The sequence below is a fragment of the Chelonoidis abingdonii genome, chromosome 4 (assembly GCF_003597395.2).
Source record: "Chelonoidis abingdonii isolate Lonesome George chromosome 4, CheloAbing_2.0, whole genome shotgun sequence".
Lineage (NCBI taxonomy): Eukaryota > Metazoa > Chordata > Testudines > Testudinidae > Chelonoidis > Chelonoidis abingdonii.
This window is the reverse complement of record NC_133772.1, coordinates 28,240,047-28,253,803: the sequence shown is the minus strand read 5'-3', so window position 1 is coordinate 28,253,803 and position 13,757 is coordinate 28,240,047. Positions and strand designations below refer to the sequence as shown.

Genomic DNA, 13,757 nt, shown 5'->3' with positions numbered 1-13,757 from the left:
CTAGGTTTCTTGGTCCTGCCTCAGAGCAGGGAACTGGACATGATGACTTCTCCAAGTCCCTTCCAGCCCTACATTTCTATGACTCTATAGTGGTCCGTGCAAGCTCCCTCCAAAAATGTGCATAAAGTATTTCCCCTAGAGTTGCACAGCAAGATGGTTAGTTAGTGGGCCAGTCCAACATACTGAGGCATGCATACTCTCTGTAAGATATTGTGAATGACAGCAATGGATCAAAAATATAGTGAGCAGGGAGTAAGTCCTGCATAGTTGTGCTCACAAAGAGGATCTTGGCATTGCAGTACTTAACTCCTAGGCACCTTGCCACAAAGTGGAATTCACAGCCCGAGTTAGGTGGTCAGGCTCCCCATGCATTGTACAGGGAGAGTTAAACACCTATGAACTGGATTCTCAGAAGCCAGCAACTGAGCAGGGAACTGCCTGAGCTGGCCAGGAGTGAAATGCAGAGGGCTTAGGGCCCAGATTCACAAAGGGATTTACATAACTAATTGACAGACTGGAAGGATATGCCTATCTCTGCTCAGGATTCTTAGCCTTGAACCCAAACCAAGTGAGCTTTTTCTCACAGAGAATTGAATCCTCTATCCTCTACCCCATTTTAAAATGATAGGAATGAAGGCCTCTCAAGAGGTCATCAAGTCCAGCCTCCATTAGCCCACTGCACACACCTGGGGGTGTGAGAGATCTGTTTTCATAACCCGGCTCTGTCTGATTTGGAGCAGAGACTCGAACACAGGTTTCCTACACTCCTGGTGCTTGCTGTAAACACCAGGCTACCAGGTGTTGACTTGCTTACCCTTTTGTGTGGGTTCAGCATGCTCTGAGTGCATCAACCAGATCAGGCCCTGCACAAGTGAGATGGCAGGGGAACGCCTACTTTGACAATTCCACTGTGGCTTGGGTGTAATAAAAGGTTACTTACTAACCTTCAAGATGTGATGCAGATGTGTGTATTCCACTTAGGTGTGTGTGTACCCAGTGCACCAGAGGAAGAGAATTTTCCCTAGCAGTACCTGCAGAGGGGCAGAGCTCACACCTCCTGGCCATAGCCCCATTCCAGGCTTTCGGAGGCAGTGATGCCCGAACCCCACTCCATTCCTTTGCAACGAACATCCCGAGACTAGACTCTGATGCAGAGGAGGTGGAGGGTGGGTCGTGGAATTCATGTCTGTATCACATCTAGAAGAACCAGTTACAATTGCACCCTCAGCAAGTTTGAGGATGACACTAAATCATAAAATCAAGGAATACCAGGGTTGGAAGGGACCTCAGGAGGTCATCTAATCCAACCCCTTGCTCAAAGGGGAACCAATCCCCAGACAGATTTTTACCCCAGTTTCCTAAGTGGCCCCCCCCAAGGATTGAACTCACAACTGTGGGTTTAGCAGGCCAATGCTCAAACCACTAAGCTATCCCTCCCTCCAGATCTCTAATCATTTTTGTTGCCCTCTGCTGGACTCTTTCCAATTTTTCCACATCCTTCTTGTAGTGTGGGGCCCAAAACTGGACACAGTACTCCAGATGAGGCCTCACCAATGTCAAATGGAGTGGAATGATCACATCCCTCGATCTGCTGGTAATGCCCCTACTTATATAGCCCAAAATGCCATTAGCCTTCTTGGCAACAAGGGCACTCTGTTGACTCATATCCAGCTTCTTGTCCACTGCAGCTTAGGAAAAAACATGGGTACTGTGACAAAGTTCCTCCTCTACTTTGATGGGTCCTGCGCTTATTGGTGAATTTGCTCACCTCAGTGATCTTCCTCTCTGGTGGAACCCACAGTCTGGGTCAACTCCTCCTGTGTCTGATCAGGAGTTGCAAGGTTTGGGGGGAACCTGGGCCCGCCCTCTATTCCGGGTTCCAGCCCAGGGGCCTGTGGATTGCAGCTATCTATAGTGCCTCCTGTAACAGCTGCATGACAGCCACAACTCCTTGGGCTACTTCCCCATGGCCTCCTCCAAACACCTTCTTTATCTTCACCACAGGACCTTCCTCCTGGTGTCTGATAATGCTTGATTGTCTGATAATTCCTCAATCCTCCAGTAGCACACCCTCCCAGTCTCAGCTCCTTTCGCCTCTTGCTCCCAGCTCCTCACCCACGCTTCCTCTCCTCTGGCTCCTCCTCGCCTGACTGGAGTGAGCTCCTTTTTAAACCCAGGTGCCCTGATTAGCCTGCCTTGATTGGCTGCAGGTGTTCCAATCAATGTAGCTATCTCCACTGCCTTCTAGAAAGATCTTAATTGGCCCCAGGTGCCCTGATTAACCTGGAGCAACTGCCATTTGGTTACCATGATACTACAGATTTGTTTAGCCTGGGGCTAACATACCTGTTCCTCAGTACTTTACTGTAGCCATCTGCCCTTGCCCCATCACATATCCCCCCCTCTGCTCAACACCATAGGGTTGGGCAACTTGGGATGCCAGTCAGTGTGCTCGTGAAAGACCATCAGCGTTGCCGTGGTGGCATCCAGCCCTGTGCCGTATGCAGAACTGGAATGGTTGGAGGGATAAGAACCACCTGGTGACTATTGCATTCTTTTCCTTATTTCACTGGATCCATTGGAGGGATGCATGGTCTGTCACAAGAGTAAATCGTCGGCCTAAGAGGTAATAACGCAGTGTCTCCATGGCCCATTTGACAGCAAGGCATTCTCTCTCGACTACTGAATACTTCTGTTCTCTTGGGAGCAACTTTCTGCTTAGGTAGAGGATCAGGTGTTCTTCTTCTCCAATCATTTGTGATAGAACCACCCCCAACCCCATCTTAGAAGCATCTGTCTGTAAAATAAATTCCTTGGTAAATTCTGGGGCTATGAGTATGAGGTCATTACAGAGAGCCGTCCGAAGGTCTAAAAATGCCCCCTCTGCTGCGTTGGTCCACTTCACCATGTCTGGACCTCGGGCCTTCACCAGGTCCATTAGAGGACTTGCCCTACTGGCGAAGTGGGGAATAAAACATTGGTAGTAGCCTACCACACCTAGGAACGCACGGACCTGCTTCTTTCGGGTCGGCTGGGGCCAGTTTTGAATCGCCTCTAGATTATTAGTTTGGGGCTTCACTATACTCCTTGCTACAATATATCCCAGGTACCTAGCCTCTGCTAGTCCTGTGGCACATTTAGCGGGATTAGCGGTGAGGCCAGCTTGCCTTAAGGTGCATAGTACTGCCTCAACTTTCTCCAAGTGGGTTCCCCAGTCTGGCATATGGATGATGACATCATCTAGGTATGCAGCTGCATAACTAGTATGAGGGTGCAGCAGCTTATCCAGGAGGCGCTGGAATGTGGCTGGGGCCCCATGTAACCCAAAAGGGAGGACAGTGTACTGGAATAGTCCATCTGGGGTGGAGAAAGCTGTCTTTTCTTTAGCTTCTTTGGTCAGGGGAATCTGCCAATACCCTTTTGTCAGATCCAGTGTAGTCAAGAATTGGGCACTACTCAGTCGGTCAACCAGTTCGTCGATGCGTGGTATGGGGTATGCATCAAATTGGGATACTTCATTCAGTCAGCAAAAGTCATTACAGAATCTCGTGGTACCATCAGGTTTGGGCACTAGAATAACTGGACTGCACCACTGACTGTAGGATTCTTCAATAACGCCAATTCTAACATTTTCTTTACTTTGGCCTTGATTTCTTCTCTTTTGGCTGCTGGGATTCAGTAGGGTCTCAGTGTAACCTTGGCTCCGGGGATCGTGCAGATAAGGTGATAGGTCTCAGTTTTCCGCCCCGGTTTTGTAGAGAACACATCTCGGTTGTGATTAATCATTTCGGCTGCCTTGATCTTTTGGATTGGCGTCAAGTCGGGTGATATCTTCACTTGCTCATGTAAGTTATCCTCCTGAGGAAGGGTCTCCTGGGTGACTAAGCATGCCTCTCGATCATGCCAAGGTTTTAGAAGATTGATGTGCTAAATTTGCTCCGGTTTCCTGCGGCCTGGCTGCCGCACCTTATAGTTTACCTCTCCCACGGCTTCAATCACTTCATAGGGCCAGATTTGGAAAGCTTATGATATGGTGGCAGCGGTGGATATAAGAATCCAGAAGCCAGTAGGATATTATATTTTTCTTTTCTCTGCTAGGGGCTTTTAGCAGAGAGAAAGGGTTTGGTTTTAAAAGGAGCCAGAGAGAATTTTTTTTTTTTTCTTTTTCTGCTGCTTTGGTGGCTTGCATTTTAAGCAAGGAGCCATTAAGGTGACAAAGGGTCTTTTGTTAAACAATAGAATTCCGATTGGGAATCAAGTACCCAGCAAACACACACAGGTAAATAAAGTGGCTTTTGTTTACTAGTTAATTTGCATGTCAAAAGGTTAGCTAGAAGAGAACTTAAAAAAGGCACTGTTGCTAGGCAGACCCAGGAGACAACAGAGAGCCAGCAGTTCAGACAATAAACACCAGAGGGCACCCCAACACAAGAAACAGGAACCATGATGATGTTCAACAAAATGCCCTGAAAACAGGAACGAGCACTGCAACCAGAGACACAAATCAAAAGAAAGACATAGGAGACGGAAGAACTAATTAAGGGCAGAACACAAAGAAGAGAAGCCCATAAAAGAAACAAGAACAAAATCAAAATGGCAGGCTAAAAGAAAAAACAGCAAAAGAGCAGCCACAAAAAACAACAAAGAAGAAGAGCCCACAGAAGAAAACAAGAAGATGCAGCCCACAGAAGACAGAAAGAACTCCAGAGGAAAAACCCACCAAGACAGTGAAAAATCAGAGGGACAGTCCCATTAGAACAGAACTGGAAATTAGAACAGGCTAAGCAACAGAACCCACAATCCTAACAACCCTTCGCCAAGTTGTTGTTCACCAGCACAAGAAATTTCCCAACTACAAGGCAGGTGATGACACTGAGGCCTTCTTAGAAAATTTTGAAAGAGCCTGCATTGGGTACAGCATCCCTGAAGACCAGTACATGGTAGAGCTGAGGTCACACCTCAGTGGACCCTTAGCAGAGGTGGCGGCTGAAATGCCAAAGGACAAAATGAACGATTATAAACTGTTTCAAACCAAGGCCAGATACAGAATGGGGATAACCCCGGATCATGCCCGTCGGCGTTTCAGAACCCAAAAGTGGAAACCAGATGGGTCATTTCCCAAACACGCCTACTACGTTGGAAAGAATTATGAGGCCTGGATATCAGGAACCAATGTTCAATCCATTGACGAACTGCACCTCCTCATACAAATGGAGCAGTTCTTGGATGGTGTTCCTGAGGACATAACACGGTACATACAAGATGGAAAACCCAAAAATCTCACCGAGGCGGGGGAGATTGGAGCCAAATGGATGGAAGTGGCAGAAAGCAAGAAAGCTACTGTAAAGGGGAATGAAACCCCAGGGGCACACCGACAATAAACCCTACAACGAGGGCAACCCAAAAACCCCACCTACAACCCAAGGAAGCCACAGACACCCTATCTTCCACCTCACCAGTCTCCAGTAACTCACCTCGACCAGTGACCCGTTCAGCTGGAAGATGCTATAAGTGTAATGAACTGGGACATATAAAAGGCCAACTGCCCAAAGAACCCCACCGGGGCAAGTCATTACACCACCATCACACACAAAGATCCCCAGGCCCAGATACCTCTCAAATCCCCTTGGAGCGAAGGGAAAATTTGAGAGTGGGCGGAAAGAAGGTTACCGCGTGGAGAGACACGGGGCACAAGTGTCAGCTATCCACCAATCCTTCGTGGATCCCAAACTCATCAACCCAAAGGCCAAAGTGACCATTTACCCCTTCATGTCACAAGCTGTAGACTTGCCTACAGCTGAACTGCCTGTCCAGTACAAAGGCTGGTCAGGAATGTGGACTTTTGCAGTCTATGACAATTATTCCATCCCCATGCTACTGGGGAAGACTTGGCCAACCAGGTGAAGCGGGCCAAGAGAGTGGGAATGGTTACACGCAGCCAAACCAGGCAAGCTTCCAGACCCATTCCTGTTCCTGAGCCGTCCACAGGGAACCCGTCTGTGTTACCAGAGACCAGACAGAGGTAGTGGACCCGGATCCCATGCCAACGGCTGAACCAGCCACAGCACCTCCAGTCCCAGGCCCGGAACTGGAACAGCAACCAGCACCAGCACCAGCAGTTGCACACCACATCTTCAACCTCAACGCCAGAGGGGGCCAGCGAGCCTGAACTGGCAGAAGCAACAGACAACCATACCGAAGAGGCTCAGCCAGAGCCTGAAATACCCCAGGTGCACCAGCGGAGAGCGGTTCACCAGCAACGGAAACAACCCCATCACCTACATCGCTTCCAGAGGGACCAAGCCCAAGTCCACAGTCTGAGGAAGAACTGGTGTCCCCAGCCTCAAGGGAACAGGTTCCAGACTGAGCAGGAAGCAGATGACAGCCTTCAGAAAGCTTGGGTGGCGGGCACGGAGCACCCCACCCGCCTCTCAGCTCTTCCTAACCGATCCCAGTTTGTTATAGACCAAGGACTTTTATACAAGGAAATTCTTTCTGGTGGACACCCCATGATCATCCAGTGGCCATGCTGGGGTGAACAGAACCAAAGACAGTTGGGGAAGTCCTTCCACTTGGGAGGGGATGGGCTGTAGGACGTTGCCAAGTATGTCCGTTCGGTTGTGTCGGTGTTTTGCCTAAAGAGTGGTGAAAGTCCCCAAGATCTGGTTCAAGTGCCTCCTCTCCAGCCCACTCCCCATTAATTGAGGTCCATGCATTCTCAGCGAGTTAGCTGTTGGTTATTCTGGGTCCTTTCCCAAGAAAGGATGTGCTCAGGAGGAATACAGTCTCAGTTATGTACTGGACTTTCGTTGGACTTTGCTACCGTGATTGGCCGGCAGCTGTAGCTCTATGGCAACACCAGGTGCTAAATAGTTCGGGGTAAGGGTAGGGTCAGTGTACTGGATTAGGTCCGGGGTGTGGAGAACGCGCTGTTTCTTTAGCTTCTTTGGTCAGGGGAATCTGCCAATAATAACCCTTTTTGTCAGATTCCAGTGTAGTCAAGAATCGGGCACTACCCCAGTCGGTCATATAACCAGTGTTGGCATCGATGCGTGGTATGGGGTATACGCATCATAACTTGGAGATACCATGTCATCAGTCACGCGAGAAGTCATTACAGAGATTCTCATGGTGCCGGGATCACGGTTTGCAGGCTACTGAGACAATTTGGACTGCACCAGCTAGACTAGGATTCTTCAATACCGGCCTATAATTCTAAGGAGGAATTTTGCTTTACTTCGGCCTGGATTGGGTCTGGTCTCTTTGGCTGCTTGGGATTCGGTAGGGTCTCAGTGTTACCTTGGCTCCGGGGATCGTGTGGAGTTATGGTGATAGTCTCAGTTCGTCGGCGTCGTGATATCCTGGTTTTGTGAGAGAACACATCTCGGATTGCGATTTAATCTATGTCGGCTGCCTCGAACCTTTTGGATTTGGTATCTGTTATTGTTCGGTCGTCAAAGTCGAGTGATATCTTTCATTTGCTTTGTAAGGTTATCCTGTCTGGGGAAGGGTCTCCTGGGTGACTGAGCATGCTCTCAATCAAATGCCAAGGTTTTAGAAGATTGATTGTGGTAAATTTGCTCCGGTTGCTGCGGCTGGCTGCTGCATGCCTTTATAGTTACCTCTCCCACGGCTTTCAATCACTTCGAGGGTTCCTGCGAGCTGGGCCAACAGCTTGCTTTCTGCTGTGGGCACCAAGGACCATACTCGATCCCCTGGTTGGAACCGTCGAAGCTTTGCTTGGTGGTTTAATTGGTTCGTTGGGTCTCCTGTGCTTTCTCCAAGTTTCCCGTACAATGGGTGTAAACTCGAGACTATCGCGATCCCTCATCTGTAGTACATGCTCGACTATTTCCGGGGTTCCGGGATTTGGCTCCTCCTTCCAGGCTTCTCTGGCTATATCCAATATGCCTCGGGGACACGGGTGGCGCGCCCATATAGAGTAGCTCGGGAAATGGAGAGAAACCTGTGGAGGCTTGTGGCGACTTCCCTGGGATGGCAAACATGAGGTAGAGGCAATAGGGTATGCCCAGTATTCCCATCCCGGCTCACCACTTTCCTGATCATGGCCTTGAGGGTCCTACTAACCTTTCCACAAGACCGTCTGCTTTGTGGGTGGTATACAGAGGTCCGTAGGGCTTGTACATGGAGCAATGAACAGAGATCTTTCATCAACTTGGATACGAAGGTGTCCCTTGATCAGTCAGTAAAATACTCCTTGGGTAGCCCAACCCAGGAAAAGATCTGTACTAGCTCCTTAGCTATGTCTGGAAGCTGTGTTCGTAGGGGACGGCTTCGGGTTATCGGTTGCATAGTCTAGTACAACCAGCAACATGTTGAGGGTGGATGGGACCCCCGAGCTGTCTCTCTAGGGGCCCAATCAGATCCATGGCTATGCGTTCAAATGGTACCTCTATTATTGGAAGAGGTATCAAAGGGGCCCGCAAGTGTGGGCGAGGGCTATGTAGCTGACACTCTGGACAAGAGGTGCAGTATCGCCTGACATCTTCATGTACTCCTGGCCAGAAGAACCTCCGCAGGATCCTGGCCTGGGTTTTCTCTATCCCTAGTGTCCTCCAAACAGGTGACTGTGGGCGAGGCTCAATATGGCTTTTTGATGTTTTGTGGCACCAGAAGTTGATGTATCTCCTGCTCCTGCATTTGCACCACACGGTACAGGAGATCTTTCTTCACTATAAAGTAGGGTCCTGGACCCCGGACCTTCCCCTCCACTGGTGTCCCATCTATCTCAGCCACCTCTTTCCTGATGTTATCATATCTAGGGTCTTCTGCCTGGTCCCTCCCGAAAGTCTCTCTCCCAGGACTAACCTGCCTGAGCTCCCAGGGGCCAGCTTCTGTTTCTTCCAACAGCTCATCACCATCATGGCTGGGGCCAGCCTCCGGCTCACCTTCCGTGTTGGTAGTTTCTCTGATGGCTGCTCGTGTCCATCTGCCCTACTAGCGCGGTCTTCTGCCCTGGGTCAGGATCCGGGTTCCCAAGCCTTCGCGGCCTTCCTTTCTTTTTTTGTCTTCCGGGCCTTTTGGGGGCTGAGAATAGATCCTGAGAAAACTCAGAAAACATTGGGGGTTGACATTCCCCCAACGATGAGTCGCTGCCAACAGGGTCCCCATCTCCCTCCAGCCTCTCTGGGGGGAGTAACTTATCAAACCCTGGATAGTCCCTCCCAATGACTACAGGATATGGGAGTTTAGGAACTACGCCCACTGTCACCTCAATGGGGTTCCCTGAACCTCTGTCTCCACTGGGATGGTGGGGTAATGGCTCATGGCCCATGCACGCATGTCACTGCTACGCGTTTGGCTTGCAGCAGCTGGCTACTTTTTACCAGCTTACCCGATATAAGGGTGATAGCACTCCCCGAGTCCACAAGTGCTGTAGTCTCTGCTCCATTTATCTTCACCCGGCCTGGTGTAGTTATGCGGGGCTAATGCGATGCCCGCAAGGTGGATAAGGGCGCATGGGACCTCCCCAATCCCCCAAGTTGCATTGCATAGGCTCCTCGGTGCTGGGACACTGTGCTGCTATGTGTCCCCACTCCCACATGCATAACATCTATAATTGTTTCTAATTTTCCCTATCATGTGGGCTAGGGGTTTAGTCCCAGGGTTTCCCCCACTCAGGCCAATCCCTTCCTTCTGGAGTCTCTGCTGGTTTTCAGCCCCCTCTTCCTCCACCTAGGACTCCCCAGGGGTTTGGCTGTCCACCTTCCAGGGCTGGGGTTGGGTGTTTGCTACGAAAGGGGCTTTCCTTGGGTAGTTGGGTCAATTCCCTGGCTGTCATGCATCTTCTACCAGCGTGATCATCTCATCATAGGTGGACGGATCGTTCTGGCCTACCCATTTGCGGAGATCTGGTGGCAGTGCCCTCATGTACCGGTCGATGACCAGAACCTCTAGTATCTCTTCGGACTCCGGGACTCTGTTTGCAACCACTTTCGTGCGAGATGGATGAGGTCATACAATTGGGACCGCGGGGTTTTGTCTTCCTGGTACCTCCACTCGTGATACCGCTGGGCCCGCACTGCAGTCGTTACCCAGATCTGGCCAGGATCTCTGCTTTCAGCTGGGGGTAGTCTGCTGCAGCCTCTTCAGGCAGATCATGGTAGGCCTTCTGGGCCTCCCCACACAGGAATGGGGCAAGGATGCCAGACCACTGATCTCGAGGCCAGGCCTCCCGTAGGGCTGTCCTCTCAAAGGCCAGAAGGTACTCTACATCATCCTCCTTTGTGTCATTTTCTGCAGCCAATGGCTAGCCCGTATGAGCCGTGTCCCATCATGGCCACGGTTCAGCTCTGTAAGGGTCTTTACCTGGTTTACCAGTTCCCGCAACATAGCTCGGTCTTGAGCAGCTTGGTCCATCAGCAGGCGATTAGTCTCTTGCTGCAGCCGCACTGCTTCTTGCTGGGCGGCTGCCTGGACACGGGTAGCCTCCTGCTGGGCTGCCGTGGCTTGTATCAGTGCCTGCACTATGTCATCCATTGTGGTGAAAAAAAAAAATTAACCCTCTCTCTTTTTTTTTTTTTAAATCACCCTCCTTTCTTCCGCCCGCGCTGTGCACACCAAAAATCCCACTTCTGACACCAGTTGTGACAAAGTTCCTCCTTACCTTGGTGGGTCCTGCGCTTATTGGCAGATTTGCTCACCTCAGTGATCTTCCCCTCTGGTGGAACCCACAGTCTGGGTCAACTCCTCCTGTGTCTGATCAGGAGTTGCGAGGTTTGGGGGGAACCCGGGCCCGCCCTCTACTCCGGGTTCCAGCCCAGGGCCCTGTGGATTGCAGCTGTCTATAGTGCCTCCTGTAACAGCTGCATGACAGCTACAACTCCCTGGGCTACTTCCCCATGGCCTCCTCCAAACACCTTCTTTATCCTCACCACAGGACCTTCCTCCTGGTGTCTGATAATGCTTGATTGTCTGATAATTTCTCAATCCTCCAGTAGCACACCCTCTCAGTCTCAGCTCCTTTGCCTCTTGCTCCCAGCTCCTCACCGCGCTTCCTCTCCTCTGGCTCCTCCTCGCCTGACTGGAGTGAGCTCCTTTTTAAACCCAGGTGGCCTGATTAGCCTGCCTTGATTGGCTGCAGGTGTTCTAATCAATGTAGCTATCTCCACTGCCTTCTAGAAAGATCTTAATTGGCCCCAGGTGCCCTGATTAACCTGGAGCAACTGCCATTTGGTTACCAGGGTACTAGGGATTTGTTTAGCCTGGGGCTAACATACCTGTTCCTCAGTACTTACTGTAGCCATCTGCCCTTGCTCCATCACAGTACATATACCATCTGGTTCAAATAAAACTGGCAGACCACTTTAGACAAAAATATTGGGTGTGGCCATAAAGCACTTTGTCTTTGGAGAACCATGTATAAGGAGGCTCTGCCATCAGAGCCTGCAACTCAGAGAGTCCCCTTGCAGATGTTAGTGAAACCAGGAAAGCAGTTCTCTGATACAAAAGCAGAAAGGGTTAAGATGCCAGAGGCTCAAAAGGAGGCCCCATCAAGTCCACCAGGATAGTATTAGGTCCCACAGAGTAACTGGCTCCCAGACACTGGAGGATAGAGATGAAGAAGGCCTTTAAAGAAATCTTGCCGCCATGGCATTGGAAAAGACTGATCTTCCAAGAATGGGTGGATGAAACACTGAAATCACCACCAGGTGCAACCACAAGAGCTAAAGGCAAGGCCAGGCAGCTGAAGACACAGCACGTACTCTAAGATGTCCTGGACAGAGACCAGCATCAGTTGAACTCTGTGGGCTGACAACCACACCAAAAAAATGCTTCCATTTTGTCATACAGGCGATTCTGGTACAGAGCTTTCTATTGAATAGAACCTGTAGAATGGCTGCCAAACAACACTTCATTCTCATTTAACCACAAAACAGCCATATAGTGAGATGCAGGGAGCTGAGCATGAGATGCAAGGCATGACCATGATTCTGAGTGAGTAGGTCAGGATGAAGATGAAGGGATAAAGGAGGCTGAATTGACAGCGCAAGGTTGGAGAATCAACACTGCCTCAGCCATGTTGGGACAAGGAGGATGAGCTTGGCCTGATCCACTTTCAGTTCGAGGATGACCTGTGGTATGATCGGGATTGAGGAAACACATACAGAAGAGCTGATGCCAGCTGAGATGGAAGGTGTCAGTCAGGGAGCCCGGACAGAATTCTGCTCGAGAGCAGAACAGGTGGCATTTCCTGTTGTCCCTTGTAGCAAACAGGTCCGTCATTGGAATGCCCCAAGCTGCAAAGATTACCTGCAGGATGCTTGTCTTCAGGGACCACTCGTGACTCAGGGAAAAATTCATTCTGAGATGGTCTGCAAGATGACTCTGGGCCTCAGGTAAGCAATCGGCTATTAGAGTGATAATCTCCTCAATGCAGAACTGCCATAACCTGACCACCCTGGATTGTGCTCCCCTTGTCTGTTCACATAATGCATCACAACAATATCGTTGGTAAATATGTAAATGATGGCTCCCCTGATGTGGTTCAGAAAGGCGGGACAAGCATTATAGAAGGCCTGAAGCTCCAGCATGTTGATATGCAGTGACATCTCCTGCTCTGACCACAGACCCTGAATTTTCAGTGACCTCAGCTGTGCATCTCAGCCCACCAGGGAGATGTCAGTGACAATAGACTCGGTTGGCAGGGGCTGGACAAGGGAATGCCCTGACATATACTTTCTGGAAGCATCCACCACTGCAAGGAGTCCAGGACCAGTGGAGGGAGATGGACCAATCTGTCCAAGGAATGAAGAGTCAGATGGTAAACCATCCTGAGCCACATTTGAAGGTGTAAAGGCGCAATCTTGCTAACTGAACCATCTGCGTGCAAACAGATATGTGGCCCAAGAGCCTCAGGCACATCCAAACTGCCATGGAAAGCTGAGACTGCCCAAAACTGTGTTGTAGACAGTATTGCTGTGGTTGCTGCTGACCATAGTGGCACCTTTGCACTGCCAGTGCATACAAACCCAAGGAACATAGGGTGACCCTAGAATCCTTGAAGAAGTACTAAGTCTCATCCATCTTGTCTGAAAAAAGCACCCAACCATCGAAGGGCAGATCATCTATAGCCTGCTGCATGTCAGGAGCAATGCCCAAATTCTGCAGCCAAGATGCCCTTGTCATGGTCTTGTGGAGGCCACAACTCTGACTGAAGTGTCCGTGATGTTCAGCATGGACTGAAATGATGTCTTGGCCATCAAGCAGCCTTTGGTAATTAATGTCCAAAATTTCTCTCTGGAGGTTTCAGACAGCTGATCTGCAAACTTAGACATGGACATCCAATTTACAAATTCATATTTGGACAATGCCTGCTGGTTTACAATCCACATTTGCAGAGATGAAGAGATGTAAATCTTCCTAACCATAAAGTCCATCCTTTTAGAGTCCTCATTCTTAGCAGTGGACTTAAATCTGCCCTGCCAGCCTCTATCGTTCACCACAGTTACGACCAGGAATTTGGGTCCAGGTGGAAATAAAAGCCCTCAAATCCCTGCACCAGGACAAAACAGCATTTCTCTGGCCTGGTCTACACTATGAGTTTATATCAAATTTAGCAGTGTTAAACCGAATTAACTGAATTAACCACACAATGAAGCCCTGTATATCAATATAAAGGGCTGTTAATACCGATATCTGTACTCCTCCCTGACGAGGGGAGTAGCGCTGAAATCGGTATTGCCATTTCAGATTAGGGTTAGTGTGGCCGCAATTCGACGGTATTGGCCTCCGGG

The 13,757-nt window shown here is 49.8% G+C and overlaps 1 protein-coding gene across 1 annotated transcript in view; it reads right to left on the bottom strand.

The window, feature by feature from the left end:
* Positions 1 to 13,757, bottom strand: part of LZTR1 (leucine zipper like post translational regulator 1) — a 258,107-nt gene that overhangs the window by 28,093 nt on the left and 216,257 nt on the right. The gene's annotated exons all lie outside the window — the stretch shown is intronic.